This window comes from Solenopsis invicta, chromosome 13 (assembly GCF_016802725.1).
Source record: "Solenopsis invicta isolate M01_SB chromosome 13, UNIL_Sinv_3.0, whole genome shotgun sequence".
Classification (NCBI taxonomy): domain Eukaryota; kingdom Metazoa; phylum Arthropoda; class Insecta; order Hymenoptera; family Formicidae; genus Solenopsis; species Solenopsis invicta.
Window position 1 is genome coordinate 4,369,840 of NC_052676.1, and position 18,577 is coordinate 4,388,416.

General features: G+C 37.9%; 1 protein-coding gene across 1 annotated transcript in view; it reads left to right on the forward strand.

Annotated features, from left to right (window-relative positions):
* Positions 1-228: 228 nt before the first annotated feature.
* The window catches only part of LOC105201732, a 55,922-nt gene continuing 37,573 nt past the window's right edge, over positions 229-18,577 (forward strand). The window contains exon 1 of the mRNA XM_026137029.2: positions 229-752. The gene's annotated coding sequence lies outside the window, so the exon portion shown is untranslated. The remainder of the gene's footprint in view (positions 753-18,577) is intronic.

Sequence of the window (18,577 nt, forward strand, 5' to 3'; positions counted from 1 at the left end):
CCCAGTTGAAAGACTTCCTACATAAAAAACATTATTAGACTATTAAAAATAAGATGTTAAACTAAAGTTATATAACAAAGAAACGAAATGAAGAAAAAAGCAAAGAAAATTATCCAATAAAATTTACGAAATTAAAGAATTTTTTCTTTCCAATGCGATCAACACACTTTATTATTTAATATGACGACAAAAAATTTACTCAAAGGAGTCAAAAGTAAAATTGTATTTTTTATAATTAAACCTGTATAAACGAATAAAAAAAAATTTCGAGGGGATAGGCCCTCTCCCAAAAACCCCCCTCGGATACGTCCATGGCGGCGGGAGCAATGATATCAATGGCGGAGGTGGCAGCCGTCGCGTGGCGCCATCGCAACTTATTCTTTCAGCGTGCATCGTATTCTCATTCAGCCGCCTCCCGTCCTGGCAAGAGGACCTGACCGTCGCGTTCGGAGGAAGGTTGTGTCGTTGGTGCGCGCGTGCCCTCCTCAAGATGGCTTTGTTCGCCGCGGCGCAGTGATATCGCTCCGAACGAGGTAGGCTCCGTCGCGATCCAGACTTGGATTACGCCGGAGTACTGGAGTTGAGGTGGCCAGAACGACCGCCAGCACGACGACAATCATCGCGACCATCACCATCACGACGACGACGACGACGACGACGACGACGACGACGACGACGACGACGATCGGGACGAAGGCGCCAGTCAGCGACGTCCTCAGCGGTGCGGAGATGTGACGCTCGTTAGTGAACCGGTGAGTCCTCCTTCACGCTTACCCTGACGCGACTCGGCCGCTCTCATCCCGTGGGAATCATTTAGACCGGGAGGGCTTCTCGCTCCAAGCCGGAACCTCACGATGGCGTAGTTGCTGACGATCAGAGAGGAAAAGAGAGAGAGAGAGAGAGAGAGAGAGAGAGAGGAGCAATTTCGATGAGGTGGGAGAAGGAGAGAGGTGAAAGAGGGAGAAAGAGAAAGACAGTAGAGGACAGGGGGGGAAAAGAGAAAGAAAGAGATGTTGTTAAAGATATTATATTAACCGTCTAGATACTGTTATTTGCAATATAAGGTGGCTAAAGCCTCACGTAGCACCGCGCCAGCCTCGCGAAAACGACCCCGAGGTCCCCACAGGTGCGGGCGCAGGATAGGCACACTCGGTTGGCAACAGCTCCCCGATTGTTCTTTAAGATAAGCGGCGGGAAAAAGGAGGTGCACCCGCGCGGGGATAGGAGAGTTTGCAATAACAAGTCGAATAGTTAAATATGTCACGCGTTATCTCGCTTCTTCTTCGGCGGCCCCGCGCACGCGGTACGTAAGTGCGCCCACGTAGCACAGATCTCCCGGGGACGTCCATGGGACGTTCGTAGTACGTCCATAGTATATCATTTGAATAAAGTGTGTTGTTTGGCTCGGTTTCTCCCCGTCATTAGCGATAGTGCTTTTCGGAGCGCGCGGACAGGTGGCTACCCGGAGGCGGGGTAGAGCTCTCCTTACCGACGATCTTGCAGCGGGGAAGCGTTTTCCACGCGGCATCAGCTTTATTTTCAGTTTGCAATGCTGAATTCCGATTGACAAATAATAATGCCGGATGGAGTGCACGTCGCGCGCGCGTGCGAAAGTGTCTTGCCAGTCGAGGAGATAAACGGGCATGTAAAGCTGGTATATATATGCATATAAAGTAAATACGTCAACTGACTGATATCACGAACCACTTTTCCGCGTATCCGCTACTATATTTTAAGCGTCGCGTGAGGAAAAGAGAAATTAAATTGCGCAAAGAAATTTATATTAAAATGTAAACGTACGTAACTTTGTGCGAATTTTGATTGCGGAAATTTACGCTGCTTCACGTTAAAAGCATGAAAGAATCAGATTCCCAATCGACACAGTTAGGTGTTCGCTATATGATAGCTATAAGTTTCAATATTTTGTATAACGTGAAAGTTGCATCAAACTGTTATATTACAATTTCGCCCCTTTTTAAAAGTAACGATGATGGTATATTTATATGGTCTTATTATAATTAATTACTTTTTCGTATAACGTTTACGTAGTTCCAACATCTAAATTCTATATATTAAAGCTTTACATATTTGTTATGCAAATAATATGCAACATTTGCACATTTATATGTGCATAAAATAAAACAATAGATATAAGAAATTATGATATAAATATCATAATTAGTTGTATATAATATAAATATTTATTCCTCTTGTATTTTCCTCAAAAGTATTTTTACCGCAACTTAAAAAGAACCAAGTTAAAGAAACGATTTCATCAATTTAAACACAACTTTTCTCTGAGTACTTCTGCGGTTTAAATCCCCGCGCAGCGTAAATACCGTTGTTACTACCCTAATATAAAGCACTAAAAATTACCGACTAAAAACTCAAGAATAATATTCCATAAATTAATTGTAAGCCAATATCGTAGATCAAGAACAAATAAAATTTATATAATAAAAATAAGCTACTATCAATTAAAATTACAATCACAATAGTTAAATAATTGCCATTTTCTTGCTAATCAAGTAGATTGCAGTCAAATGGACACGACAAAGGAAAAGATTATAGTATAGTATGACAACCGGATTGTTTTGTTAATGTTAACATTACTGAAATTAAATAATAATGTTGAAAATATACATAGTGGTAGTATAAAATAAGATAACAACGATTATAAGACTTTCATAGTTTAACTTACATAATTTATACGCTGTTTTTAACTTTGCTATATGTCGAAATCTGTTACGAAATATGTATTTAAAAAGACAATCTCATCTAATCTACTCATTTCTCTGGTTGAATTGCTTAGTTTTAAGATAATGTCCACATATTATCGTGTAAGTACCTAGTAAGTAAAAACTAAATTTGAGTCGAATTTAACATTTAAATTGTTTAAAGAATTACATAGTTCTTTGATGCTGAAAAATTACTAGTTCTTGGAAATTTTTTTGAAAAAGATAATAAACAATTTTGATATCTACAAAAAAATGTTTTACTGATTATTAACATGAAACATTCTTTTAAACTGTTTTAATTTATTTAAATTAACTTTTATTAAGGCTGTTCTCGGGCCCTCCGACAAAACGCTCTTCTGTTTCGTAACTCTAAAATTCTGTAAAGCAAACGAAAATAAGGAAAATGATTACGACCCTCTAGATTGCGTCATTAACCGGTTTAGCACCAGCGTACTATATAAAGAAGCTCGAATATGTCAAGGACAGATTAATATTTTTTTTTAGTGAATGACCATATTAATCAGAATTTTAGGCTTTATATCTTATTGTATGCCATTATCCATTTCCATCTTACTTGCAATTTTCGATGCAATTTTTAGGATCGCGTTCGCTTATATAATCATTTATAGTAAATCATCTAACAGGACAAAAAAGATGTTGTTTTGTGCTATAGAAGTGAAAAAATTGCAAACAAAAAATTTGAATTTGTAAAGAGTGTAACGTCAGGTTTTGCATAATTGTTTTCAGATTTATCATACAAAAACAAATTTTTTATGTTACTTGCTAAAATCATCGTTTAAAATAAATTTTTATTTTAAATTACTCCTGAAAGGATTAAAACCTGAAGCGGATTTCAAAATTTTGTAAAAATTGAAAAGTTATATTATTAAAAAAAAAGTTCAATTTTGTCGACAGATTTTCGACCTTTAACTGTTGGCAAAAATTGTTATAATAAAAAATTAAATAAACTGGCCTCGCAGGTCAAAGAGAATTGCATTTTACACGATTAAATTTCGTTTTATCAAAAAGGATTGAAAATTATTAAAATTATCGCGTTGACTTTTGAAAAACATGGTTTCGGTTTGAAAAACGCATTCAAAGTTTGACAAAGAAAATTCATGTAAATAATTATGTTTTTGGAACTTTCCACTTTATTTCTACACTGGAAAAAAAAGATCTTGTTGCATTATTTAAAAACTTGGTAGATTCAACAAATACACCTGTTCAAAAAAAAGGGTCGAATCAGAAATCTTATGGAAATTACCAGATTATTAAAGTGTATTAAATATTTTAATTATAAAATCTCGAGTTTTATTATAATAACCAGAAATTCTGCTTGGTTTCACAAAAACGCACTCAATCGTATAAATCTTGTTCATGTAATAAAATCGTTTTTCTCAGTGTATATTCTAGACTATAAAGGCTGATTTAATATTGAAAAAAAATTTAACTCTTTTAAAAGTATGTAACTCCTTAACTTCACTGTTTTAATTAAATTAACGACGTATTACGTAAGAACAATGGTGACCTATAGAAATATTAAAAATAAAATTGGGCGTAATTCGAACTTAACAGTGTTGGAAACCTCTATATTGGTCAATCGAAAAGATTTCTCCGGTTTAATCATTTGTTTTTCGTCACGCGACCTTCGGACAGTTGATTTATTTCGTTCATCAGTCGCGCGTGCAGGCTATATGAGTAAATAAATGGAAAATGTCTCGAGACTCGTGTCTAGTCAGCGATATTGAGCACAATGGGTCAAGCGCCTCCGCTGTGCGGATACCTGAATGAGAATACGAAGCAAAACACTGCAGCACGTACTATTACCTGCAATTAGAAAGTAAAGTATAAGCAGCCGGGGAAAACGAAAGGAAAGGGAAAAGGATAGCGACGGGCGATACGACGATGCGATATGCTAACAACATTTTCGTCCTTCCGTATACTTGAGTTTCATCGCTTATTTATTTACGGGGGAAGTAAATTCAGCAGAGAGCTCTCGTTGAAAACAGCATTATTCGTTCTCGCATTATTATTATTATTATTATATTATTATTATTATGCGAGTGATGTTTCGAGCAAACCATCACGAGAACCGAAGAAATAATACAAATGTTACAATTGCGCCTCTATACTTTACCTGATTGATTTCTGTACATTTCTTTCTCGTATATTTTTCAATCGAACGGCCTCAAATTATGAAACGAGCGAATTATTTACGTCGACGTTTACTGTTGCAAGTAGAAACTTTGAAAGTGATATTTTCTGCAGCGAGCGAGAAAGCGTTAGGCTTCGCCTCTCGTCACGAAAGACCAGGTTGCCATCGAGTAGTTTCGTCTTGTGTGCCTGGGTCCCATCGGCACCGGGACCCAAATAGTCCCCTCACCTTTTACGAGCCTGCGGTACATCTGTTTTGCTTCTACAAAATAGCTCCGAGCGCCCGAAATAATTCTCGATCAATATCGTCAGAATTTGTGAAATCTGGGATCTCTTCCATTTCCATCGCTAAATGCAAAAACGCATACGCAATTGGAGCTTGCGGAGCTTGCTTCTACATAAAATTCTAAAAAAAAAATGGTAACAATAATCAAACCTAGATGATAGTTGCTAAACCATATTAAAATAATTTCAATTAAACGTTCAGTTAATGTAATCAAATATTTAGTAATATTTAGCAAACGTTTGGTTACTTATTATCATGTTTGGTTAGAGGAAAGTCGTCAATGCTAATACAGCAACGTTCTCTTAGTTCTCGGAAACTGAACATTGCACTTTATTAACACTGATAAAAACATGACCTGCTTACATAATTAAGGAAATAAAACTCCATAGTTTATATATTCATGGCTCTTTTCTATATACATAAAATCTGTGGAAAACAAATTTTTGAAAAACGAAAATAAAATTCACAAGATTTTCTCTTGTACAGTTGAAACAGTAGTATGTTATTTAAATAATATTAAATCATTTTACATGTTCTTAATGTCCAAAAATGTTTTATTTATATTTTTTACGTTATTATTTGTCTCACAATATTATTGCACATGCAACGTTTTGCAGAAGAGCACAAGACATTTGTATACCGAGAGAAAAACTTGTCAACTTGATTAAATTTTTCAGTTTGATTAAATTTCTTCAGTTCACGCATTTACGTATTTAAATTAAATAGATATATAGTTAAGTTTAATATATAAATGGAGTTTAAGTATTTTATATGTTTGAGTTCAAATACATAAATAGTTAAATTGAAAAAATTTAGTCAAATTAACAATTGATTTTTTTCTCAGTGTATGAATCGACAAAATTGAAAACATTTTACATAGAAGTGAAAGGCTTCTAGGAATCCTCATGTACTGGTAAATATTTTATGCAGATGACCCACGTGAAAGGAAAAGAAGAAAATGTAGAATTACTGTCTGCTGTCAATTCTAAGGCTCGTTTTGTTAGATGCGTTTTTTCCTTATTTTACGAAAAAATTATTGCAAAATTCGAGATAATACACTGAAAAATGAATTTGGTAATCGCTATCAAACGAAGTTGAGTGAAATAATGTCAATTAATATAACCGAAAATAATGTTACTTTGTATTTAGTAAGTATTATCAGATTTAATAATATGTATAAAATGTTTAGAAAAAAAATTATTTTTTGTTATATTAGCCAAATATTTAATCAGCATTATTTCAATATTTGGTAGCTATTATCAAACTTTTTTTATTGTTTTATAAAAACATCATATAATAGAAGACAATTTCTAGTTCGTATTTATTTCCAAAGTTGTATGTTTAAGTTTTAAGGAATAAAATCTAAAAACAAAATGGTATGTCGATATTAGCGATTTTTATTATTGATATAATTATTAAATATTACTAGATGTTTAGTCATATTAACCAAACGTTTAATCAAAATTATTTCACCAAACCTTGATTATTATTAAACTCTTTTTCAGTGAAAGAATTCAGTCAAATGCTTGTAATTGACGTAATTAAAGACCAACGCGCTATATACATACAATATATACTCGCATGTGATGGATATTAAAACATATTTTTCATAGGCGATTTACGTCCTGCGCATTTAAAAGTCAAGGTTATCGGTGAGCTGCAGATGTTTTTAAATATTCATCGCAGCATTTAATTTTTCAAACAAATTGTAGGACGGCGTGTACACAAGTAGCGATAGACAGACAACAGGAAAAATGGACAAAAGAAACATGCGGAAATCAATGCGGAAAACAAAACCTGCGAGTTTCCCCGTTCCGATAGCCTTACCGTGCCCTACATCGCGCTCGCCACATCCGTCACGTTGATACACGTGGACGGCCGCATATTTGTCGCGTACGAGGTAAACACGTGCTCCGCGGAAAATGCAAGCGTATAGTAACGCGTGTGTACGCACCGCGATTGTAAATAATGAATGTAATTCGCGGTAGGGTTCACCCCAGGCGCTTCGCTGCATAAAATTGTTGCACTGGTATCGGGAGGATCGATACCGGCCGATCTAAAGAAGCCGATTCCACTCCCATTTTTTTTCTCCCCCGTACAGTGAACAGCACGTGCGACAACGAAAAATGTGTATCAGAATGTTTTTTCAAAGTTTAATATTTAAGGGTTGCGGGACATTATTTATCGTAATTTTAGTTTTACCTACTCGGTAAATTTTCTCTGCGGATAAATACTGATTTTAAAAGGGTAGTTTAATAAGTAGATAGTGTACACGATATGTGTATGTACACTGAAAAAAGAGTTTGGTAGTAGTAATAATTAAACTTTGGTGAAATAATTGCAATTAAATGTTCAGTTAATTGCTATTATTTAGTTAATACAATCACAAATTATTAATACTCAGTAATATTTAGCAATTACGTTAATAGTGATTATAATAATAGTAACCAGTCAGTTACTAAATATTACTAAATATTTGGTTACTTTAATCGAATATTTAATTGAAATTATTTCACCATAAGCTTAATAATTATCATCTAGGCTTGATTATCATTATCAAACTCTTTTTTTTTTCTTTATAACGTAGGATAAATAAGTATTGACGTTTTCGAGCGGGACCGTATATCGAATAATAATTTTTATGAATTTTATACATTTTGCCCTTATAGTTTACGCACTGAGGAAAAACGTTGTTATAAAAAAAATCGCACACTTCAAAATGCAATTAAAAACCCATAAGAAATTTATTTCGAGGACCTTTTATATCTTAAAATCGATTACATGTTAAAATAGTTTTCAGTAACATTCTTTTCGTCCAAATTGTGACTGGCGCAGTTCAATTTCGTGTCTTGAACGAGCACCCGGGAAAATTTTCCGGTTTATCGTACGCCGTGCGAACCTCACGTGAGAAGTATAACGGGTTCTGACGCACTTCCGGCGCGCTTATCTCACAGGTAGCGTCCGTGACGTATGTGTGTCGCAAAATCGGCCAGCAACGATTGAAATGCGCCTACACGAAAAGTACCAGTCTATCGTATCCGACATCACTCGTGAAAAGCACAACTTCTCTCACATCCAGAAAATTATCCTGATGCTTGTAGGTGTTATCTGTAATAACACTTCGTGCGAAAGTTAAAAATATCCTTGTATCAGGACAAACATTGCCTATGTAGATGTTCACAACTGCTATAATTTATATTTAAAATCGTGCGGAGATAAAAATAATATTCTCGTCGTGATGAGAACGAAACGAATCTTTAGACACACTTTTCAATATATAGTAGATTGAAATTTTATGATGAAAATTATATTACGGCCGCGCGAAACCTTCAGAAATAGAAAATTAGGAAAAAAATAAAGTCTGATATCAAATTATGGAAACGTCAATCTCGCGACACGATGAGAAATAATTAGATATGATCTCGCTAATATTATTAAACGCGTTTAGAAAATCAAGCTTGAATGCTAAATGCCTTGCTCCCAAAATTGTCATTTTCAAAAAAAAGAAAAAAAAAACGCGAATATCAAGTCGATATTCGTCGTTACACTTTTGCACGACGGAAACTCGCATTGGCGAAGTTCCAAAGCTGTTTTTATCGCTCCGTTTTCATCGTTTTCGTTTTTTAACCGAACGGATTCGACAAACTGATTTCCAGCGTCGATTTTCCCTTTCGATCTTTTTTTTCTAAGGCAACTCCGAATTGTTGCTAGATCCTGTCAACTGGGTTCCGATGAATTGAGCTCAATTAACGATCTTAGACGTGGCTTCAAGTCTTGCGCAACGCGGAATCTCGGGGTGTTTTTCACAGTGAGAATCACATTCTTAATTTACAATCGGGGAATTATCCCGGCGCGCATAAACGAACGAAACGACTGGCGGGACGGGTCAAGGTGCGCCGATTGATGAAATTATCGACGACTGAGGATAGAATTGGAGCGCGTGAATAAAGAATGCGACGTCTGCCGCGTTGTATAAAGAAAAAAAAAAGAAAGACACGATCAATCTTGAAAAAATTCTCTGATCACGATGTACGCATGGAAAACACGATACGTCACCGTCTTATCAGTGGAATTGATATCGATCGAATAAAGACTTGTTTTGCTACCGAAATTTTGCGTTTGTGACCTCACTTTAAGCACAACCGCCCGATTTTAAAGGTTTTCGCGAAAAGAAATAGAAATAAAGCCGGGTGTTATAGAATAAATTTGTGATGCTACGTAGATTAACAACATATTATTTTGATAATAAGACGAGTTTCGAGAAGAAAATGCTAATGTGGTCGTAACATATTTCAGTATTTAAATGTTAATTGAGTGTATTCTGTAAAGCAATAGTAAAATATTGATTTAAGAATGGCTCTCTTTCAAATTGCTTGTTTTAAGAGTCTATGCAAAGAACGCCATTTTTTCCGAAGGAACCAGAAATAAAATAGTACTTTTTATAACATATAATGTGCAAATTCTAAAACATGAATTGTTCATTAATCTTATCTTGGACTGTACATCGAGTGACTCGTTTTTACCACATTGCTTTTAAATAATAGAAAGTTTTTCATCGTCTCATTTTGTTTTTTAATAGAGAATCGTCGTCAATATCGACAAACCACTTTGTTTCTGGATTGCATTTCTCACACAGAAACTAAAAATACAACTTTGGAAATATAAGAACAAACTAAAAAATGTTTGTCAAATGATGCAGAATTTTATTATACAGTTTCGAATTTTGCAATAATCAAGTTTTATATAACTGACATAACACAAAATTCATTTATAACAAATTGCGACAAAGCGGATCGGTCTTTTGATTGATCAATAATTCACGATCCATTCGGTATCCATTTCGAATAGCTTCGTATATTTTCGGAAAATATTACAAAAGAGAGGAGAAAAGAAGGAAACAGATAGCTATAAATAACAGCGTCGTTTCATTGTCCTTTCTGCGCATGCGTCCATGCGAGATAGGAAACAAATGTTATCTCCTTTTATCCGCCATTTTTTATCCATTTTGTCGCAATTCTTATTAAAAGATCTCTACTAGTGCTCTTCCTTTTAACATGTCATGTGTACAAAGTATTTATAAATTAATGTACATGAAGATAACCTTTCACTTCGATATAAAATAATTTCACTTCGTTTATCATCGGTCTATATTAATACCTTATGCTGTTCCGCAAAACGCAACATGTAGCGAGGCAATATATTGTATAAAAACTAGATTAGATTACCAACTTGATAGATAGATCTCTCTGTGTCTTTTATTCTATCCTATGCAGTTTTTACGGTCCTGTAAACTATTTTATTGACAAAAGTGTATCAGTTTATGCTGCACTTCGATTTTATATTTAAAATCATATTGTGAGACAAACAAGAGAGAGAGAGAGAGAGAGAGAACTGTTATATAAAACAGTTTTAAGACTCTATGAACATGTGAAGAGATCTAATATTGTCAATACTCGTAATTATTGTAACTGCGCAATTTGCAAAAAAAAACTCGTGCCTTTACGTTTGCTTTTGAAGAATTCGTAGTGGATTTCATATGGAAAAAGTTACAAATGTATTAACCACGAGTTTTACTTCTTTCACTTTCTAAATAGATCATGTTTTTATCTGCATTAATAAAGTGCAACGTTTAGTTTCCAAGAAACAAAGGGGTACCGCGTTAGAAGTCGGTACTGGCAACTTTCGTCTGTTGCAAACATTTTTTTATAAAATCTTGGATTGGAAAAGGTTTGTAATACAAAACTCTCACATCTGAAATTAATTAAGGAACACGCCATTGTGTCATCATTTATCTTTTCTCCTGAATGAGAGAACAATCTTTTTCAAGACAAAGAAATCTTCTCTGAATCGACTAAAGAGCATAAAAAAATAATCCGGTGAAGACGGAGAGATAGGATAAAGGAGGCTACGCCATGTATTATACATTTGGATACGTCACGATGTCGACGCCGGCTTCGCGGGGTATGAATCAGTTTTCGTTCACAACATCGTTCGCTCGAGTTGCGATACACGGGCATGGAAAATGAATGGAAAAAAAAGGGGAAACAAATGTCGGAGCAGCGTCGTGTGGGAGGTAAAACTGGTTCGCCAAAGAAGCTGCCGCTGCTGCTTGCTGGTCGACCGTCGCATTATCTCGTTATTGTATAAATCGTTTTCCTGATCAAGAAAGAGTGAGCGGAGGGAAGATGGAGGGGAAAAGATGGGACCCAAGATAAATGTCTTATCCGGTTGAGCACTAATAATTTCTTTAAAGTCGTTCGTATATAAAATTGAAATATTTGCATACTCGATTTATTAGTCCTGCATTTTCAACTAGGACTGTTCTCCGACAGGATTTGGATTTTTACAATCGTAAACAGTGACTTCTAAGAATTTTGTTCTTTCTCTTTCATTTGCGCTTCCTCCCCGCATTTTTTTTTCGCCGAAATAAAATTTTTCTCCGCGTTAAATTAAATTTCAACGAAAAGAATTCGTCGAGGCACGTTTCACGAAAACCACGTATTTTTCGCTTCTTCTGATTTTCGAAGATTTGCATTGAAATGGCACGTCGCGAATAATTCGACTGTGGCCTCTGCGAATCGTGCGATTCGTCAATTTTACCCCCCCCCTCCCCCTCTCCGTTTTTTACGAAAGCGCGTTATATCGAAAGAAAAATAAAATTTCATTATCATAACGCGTTATGTTGCGTCTTACTAATTTTTTTCTTTTTCTTCCATTTTTCGATATCTCCTTAATCTTTCTCCCGAAAAGTCTCTGACTTTATCAAATATTATCGGGACTTTATTGAATCGTATCACGCGTCTTTATCTTATCAGCCTTCTTCACCGGAAATTCCGCGGGTATTTACATCGGGGCGATTCACAGCAAATATAATTCGGTCTCCGCGAATCATTCCGCGCGAGCCCGCGATCGACAAATGCGCGGGTGGAAATACTGAGCGAAACACGTTGAAACGAGGCAAAATGCAGAGGAAAGAAGATGGGGAAATGAGATGAACAAGCGAGAGAGACGGGGAGGGGGCAAGAGAGAGAAAGAGAGAGATAGAGAAAGACGAAAACAAAGCGAACGCAGCCGCCGAGGCAACACACAATGGCGCATCGACCCGCCAAAACTCGCGCCGTTGGCCGGCCGATGCGCAGGAACACGCGCACGTCGTGTCTCCTCGAAACAATGAATACTTTTGCCACCCCCTACCCCATCCACGCTCGCTTTGCGCCATCCACCCCGCGCCGCCCATCATATTGATCGTTCCCCAAGCGAAAATCGATCGCACCGCGCCGAATTTCCGAGGGAGAATTTCCGGTTGGCTCGGAAGCAGCTCTCTCTCCGTCTCTCTTCCCTCCCCCCCCCTCTCTTTCGTTGCTCACCCCCTCTCTACCCCACCCCCCAAATTTCCCTACGTCGAAATTTTATTTCAGCTCACCTGATTTTGCTAATCGAGACTTTGCCAATGTACGCACGACGTGCAGAGCCCCCTGCCCCCCTTCTCCTCCTCCAGGTAATTTTCGTTAATTTCTCCGCAAGTTTTACCGATTTTCATGAATTCTTCGCTCGAAGCTTGATTCGAACTTTTTCTAATTCTCGCTGGTTCCCCGGATCTTGCTTAACGTTTGCCGAGTTTCGTCCGAACTTTGCTCAACTTCCGGCCAATTTCGCATCAACCTCCCGCTGAATTCTGACGGCCTCAATTCGCTCGGAAATATTCACCGGAATGAAAAATCTACGGACAAAAGGGGGTCCACGACACCGAATCCATGTCAAGTCTGACAACATCCCGCTAACGATCTCCTAGTCGCACTCGTAGGATCAAGGGGTGCGAGGGGGTGAAATCCGCGAGAGTCCTCGCGCGGATCCTTCGCGGACCCCTGGTCTTTTCCTCGGTTCGCGTCGGTCCCCGTGACCCCCTCCGGCGCCCCCGTGGTGTGCGCGCGGGGTCGGACCGAGCGAGAAGTACACTCGCTCCCCAGGATGGATGGAAGGAAGATCAGGTGCCGTGGTTGTCCTGGCAACCGGCATTGATCCTTCCCCTCTTGTTCTACCGCTGCCCTCCTCTTCTCTCCCGTCCGTTATTGCTGTGCGCCTCCATCTCTCGCCCCCCTTTGAACCCCCTCTCCGATTTGGTCCCCCTTCGGCCCCCTCGCGCGCGCAGCACCTCCTCACCCCCGCCTCCTCACCCTCGCGCTCATTCTCTAATGCATTCGGAGACTCGCGCGCGCACACAGACTAGCGCACGGTCGGTTACGCACGCATTGCCGGTATATACACGCGAATGCCGATCATTCCTCTTGCTTGTCCACGACTCCTTGATTCTCTCTCTCTCTCTCTCTCTCTCTCTCTCTCTCTCTCTCTCTCTCTCTCTCTCTCTCATGCTCTCCCTTTATCCTCCTGTCCTGCGTTTCCGCGCGCGACTCCGGGGGGAGAGGGAGGGGGAAGGGTTCTTCTTATTCCCGATCTCTCTCTTTCTGAACTTGAATATTCAGATTCAGCGTGCATTAGCGGTACACCGAGCACACCTTCGCTGCGCTTCATCCTTATTTATGCGTTTTTATACGCGCTACCTTCGCGTCTCCATCTCGTCCGCGATTTTTTTTACCCTTGTTTTGACAGTCGCCGGGGACGATCTCTTTATGGGCGAGTTAATTCGGTCGGCGAATATTTCTCACGATTTTTCGAAAGCTCCGTAAATTTTTCTCCTTGCGAATCTTAATACCTCTTGAACTCTTAATTAGATCAGCATTAACATTAACAGCACGCATACGTACAATGTCTCGAAGTGGTTACTCTCTAAATCTTGTTATACTTTTATAACTGTAATCATCGTTGGTTATTCGCTGTCTTTCGCTGATTCCCATTAAGAAAGGGCTCTCGCTGATCAGCGTATCAATGAAAGATAGCACGTGCATCACTGATTGATATAAGTATAGCATTGAAATCAGACTATTCACAGTCTTTCAGAGAATGGTTTTAGAGAGTATTCTCTAAATCCGAATCAGTGAAATTTACTAATTTGCAGTGCTACACCTGTAACTGTGAGCGACAGTGACTGTACTCACTGTCGCTCACAGTTACAGGTGTAGTACTGACTGTACTGGCTGTCTTTTAGTGATTCTGATTAAGAAGGGGTTTCATAGATCTCTTTCACTGATCAGTATATCAATGAAAGATAGCGCATGTATCGCTGACTGATATAGTAGCACTGAAATCAGACTGTTCGCTGTCTTTCGATAAACAACACACCGATTCCGATTACGGGGTAAATGACCTAATCGTATAAAGTAAAAAATTCGTGAAATTGGGTTATAATTAAGTCTCTATTTATCGCGAGAGAGCTCTTCCAAAAATCTGATAGACGCGTAATCGTAATCATGACACATCGTTTTCTATTATTACACGCTGTGTATATATTTATTATTTTCGTATTAATCACCGTGGAACAACGGTGTCGTAAATTAACGCTAAAGTCTCAGTCCCTCTTCTTTACAACTTTACTCGCTATTACCGCGAGCTTCTCGATCTTATCCGGAGACGTACCGTATACAGTAATTACTCAACTCATAACTTCGCTAGAATAAAGTCTACTAGAGAGACGAATGCAGAATAATTAGAAGTCGTTTTCTCTTTCTCTCAGCAGAAAGGAGCCCCTTTCTCCACCATCCTCCATCCCGTCCCGCTCTCTTTTACACGTTCCTGTTTCCTACCTTTCTAACTTTTTTCTCGCTCTCTTCCATGGAGAACAATGTCAATCACTTCTCGTCTCTGTCCCTCAACCAATGAGGCGCGAGGGCGGAAGATTGGGTAAAACGAGACGGACAGAGGGAGAGTGAAATGCGCATAGGGATGACAGGGGGGAGTTAGTCGCGAGTGAGTGAGAGAGAGGGGTGGGTGACGGGGAGAAAAAGGTGGAAAGGAGGGCAAGGGGAGGGAGGGGTTCGCTAAAGGTAGAACTGGTCGTGAACAGAGCGGTTGCCAAGCAACCGATATTGTTCCCATTGTTGCGGGCGTAGCGTAAATATTTGAGGCGAACTCGGAGGTCACAAAACTCATCCACGCTCCGCTCCCCCGCCCCCCTCCGTTACCCAGCTACCCCTCTGCCGCCCTCGTTCTTCTTTAGCGTTTTCTTCTTTCTCATTTTCCCGAAAGTTACCAAGGTACGCCTCGTAAGTCCTCGAAAGCACCTAATGGTGCCCGCCAGTAGATTGCATATCGGGGACACGTCGTCTAGTATTCTGCTCCTGTCAGTGTCGTCCCGCGTCTGCCCTCTGGCCAATACGCTCGCGTCGAATTAGCAGAAACTTGTTCGTCGCGAAAAAGGGAGAAAAAAATCACATTGTCGAGAATGGAAGGTTTTACTTTTAATTAAGATGAGTGAATTTGCGTAACTCTTAATGAGATTATGCGCCCATTATATAATGGACAAATATCAATTGTTTCGCTGAATTTCAACAGTCCTCATTTTATCAAAATCCTATTCTCTAAATTTGAATCAGCGAAAACTTAATGGATTTGCAGTGCTATACTAACTGTGATCATCAGTAACTATTCATTGTTTTTCAGTGATTCCTAGTAAGAAGCAGGTATTCTCATTGTCACTAGAAGATAGTTTATGTATCACTGATTAATATACTTGTAAGTACACAGAAAAAAAATTAATATCAAATCAACAATCTTTGTTTCATATACAAGCAAGAATATAAAATTTTCTTGAAAGATTTTATAGGGGAATTATACGAGAAAAATTTTCTTCATGTAAGCGAATTATGTTTGTTTAAGATTAGAAAGTCTTCCAAGAAGATTTTATATTCTTGCTTACATATGAAACAAAGATTGTTGCTTTTATACTAAATTTTTTTTCTACGTAAAATCAGACTAATACACTGATTCCGATTTGGAGAGTGACGTTAATTGGCCGCAAGACTTCGAATGTCTATAATTTGGAACAATGGCAGTTTTTGACGCAGAAAGAGCTGGAAGAAAATTTCTCGACTGGTGGGCTCGATCGCGTCGACTGAATAGCAAGGCGAATGAAGCGGCTTCTGGTATATACGTACGTCGTGCGATTTACTTTCGGGATCCGCGCGCAAACTCTTGAATGAACGTCGCGCACGTTGTTACGAGATCGTCACCGCAACGGCGGCGATGGCGGGAGCGAGCGAGTGTGCGAGACCGGGTGTTTGTTTACAGGCATTTATTTCGGTGGTCCCGCGGGAGCGTGTGAACGTACGTACGTCGTTGACCAGCGCTGCTGACCCCGCGGCCGCGGGTCAACCCTTCCGCGGTTGTGACAGATTACGGACGGGTCATCAACTTTCAAAGGGAGCAACGAGAGAAAGGGCGCGAGAGAGGGAAGAGAGAGAGAGAGAGAGAGAGAGAGAGAGAATTAACGAGGGAGATTATTGATTATTTCTTTACAATTTATTGGGATGTTGTAAAATGGCTCGTGTTCGACATTTTAATTGAAACACTCATAAATTATTGGCGCTCCACCAGTTTTTTCGGAGTTAAATTTAATGATTAAAATTAAATGTTCTCACAGCGAGACAGATACGTTTTATCGATTTTGTGAAGCAGCTTCTGATAATAATTCATTAACCCTTCAAAAATTCATGGATATATTTTAACATTAACATTGTTCGTAATTTTTGGAAAATAAATTTTGTAATAAATTAAATGGTAACTGATGGTAAAAAGCCAACATGTTTAATAGCTTATGCAAAATAACGTCTGACAATGCATGTAAATTGAAGAGAAACAACAACTTAATGAGGAAAAATATTTTGATGAATTAAAAATCGAGATAAATAAAAATTCTCGCTAATTAAAATTATATTTTAATCTCAATTAAATCAAAAGCATTTCCAACTTGAACTTTTCCGAAAGAGGATTTACTAACTGACGCAATATTCTCTCCATTTCTCTCACATAAATTTCAATCAGCAATGGTATCAATAATAATCAGCAGTAATCTCAAACAACACTAGTTAATACCAAATTTAATATAAAATATCACATAATTTCTGCATTACACGTTTTCCAAAATCCTTTTCATTAAAATTTGGGAAGTTTGTTCATAAAAGCATTAATTCGTTGATAATTTTCTCCTATTATGTACGATTAATATATTACCCAGAATTCACTTTATCGTAATCTTTTAATCAATATTACAATCGATGCTTTACAATATTCGCGTTTCCTGAGTTTCTCTTTTTTTTTTCTCAATGCCGAAGCGATTTTCAGTAGTATCTTTCCACTGTGCGGCGTCTCATCTTGATACGTCGTGACTGATCCTCGTGAGGACTTGGAATTAGGAATGGTCAGTTACACGGGAAATCGAGTCCGTCCCCTTCTCGCGTTATCCCGACGGCTTTACGCGCGGTGACGTCCGCCTATGGGACACGCTATTGACGCGGGACGTCGGGACGCCTCGTGCACGCTCGGCCCACTCCCGCGCTCAACCCTCTTATCCCACCTGGCGCATTTTCCCTTCCCTTTCCACCCCCTGATGTTCTCTCCCCTTGATGTTGCTCTCAAAGCGCATCTATGCGCTGCGTATTGATTTATTATCGAGAATTATATCGAGAAAAATCAAGAGCTGATTATAAAAGTCAGGAGAGCTTCCATTTTCAATTTTAATGGGAGAAGCAGAAATTTTTTCTTGGGAGATTTTTCGTTAAGGCATAATTTACGTTTCTGTATTAGAAGTGATAAAAGTAAAAACTAAGAGAAAGGTTCGATCAATGCAATCGCAATTCGTATTATAAGAGACAAGTCAAAAATGAATAATAATATAATGATGTAAATTATTATAATTAATCAATCAGAATTAACATTAAATTCTATAAGATCAACACAAGATGGACGAGCTCACTTGTCCTTCTTAAATTTCATCTTCAAAAAATAATGTAAATAAGACAGAATATTTTTATAAAAATTAACAGACAGACACGTCAAATATACAGAAAACTTGTCTATTAACAATGGATGACTTAAAAAAGTATTTTTCTTGAATCTTGAAATCATCATTTAATAACATGATTGGATTATCATTATATTATTGCATAATAATAAGCATTACGTGAATTCGAAATAGTTACACTGACAATGAGAAAAAAAAGTTCAGTATTTTCAACTACAATCACAGTATAAAATGATTATAGTTAAGAGCGTCATTTTTATAATTACTACTGCTATATTAATAATAATATCTTTGGCTATATAGTCTTATCAACTATCATAAAATCATCTTGAATATTTAAATTAAAAAATTCAGATTTTCTTTCATTATTTTTTATTTCATGATTAATTATATTTTCATTAGAGACCATGTCTACTTCTTATTGAAACAATTCTTTATTCAAATAGAAACTCGTCGCCAAATTCTTTTCACTACCTTCAAATGCAA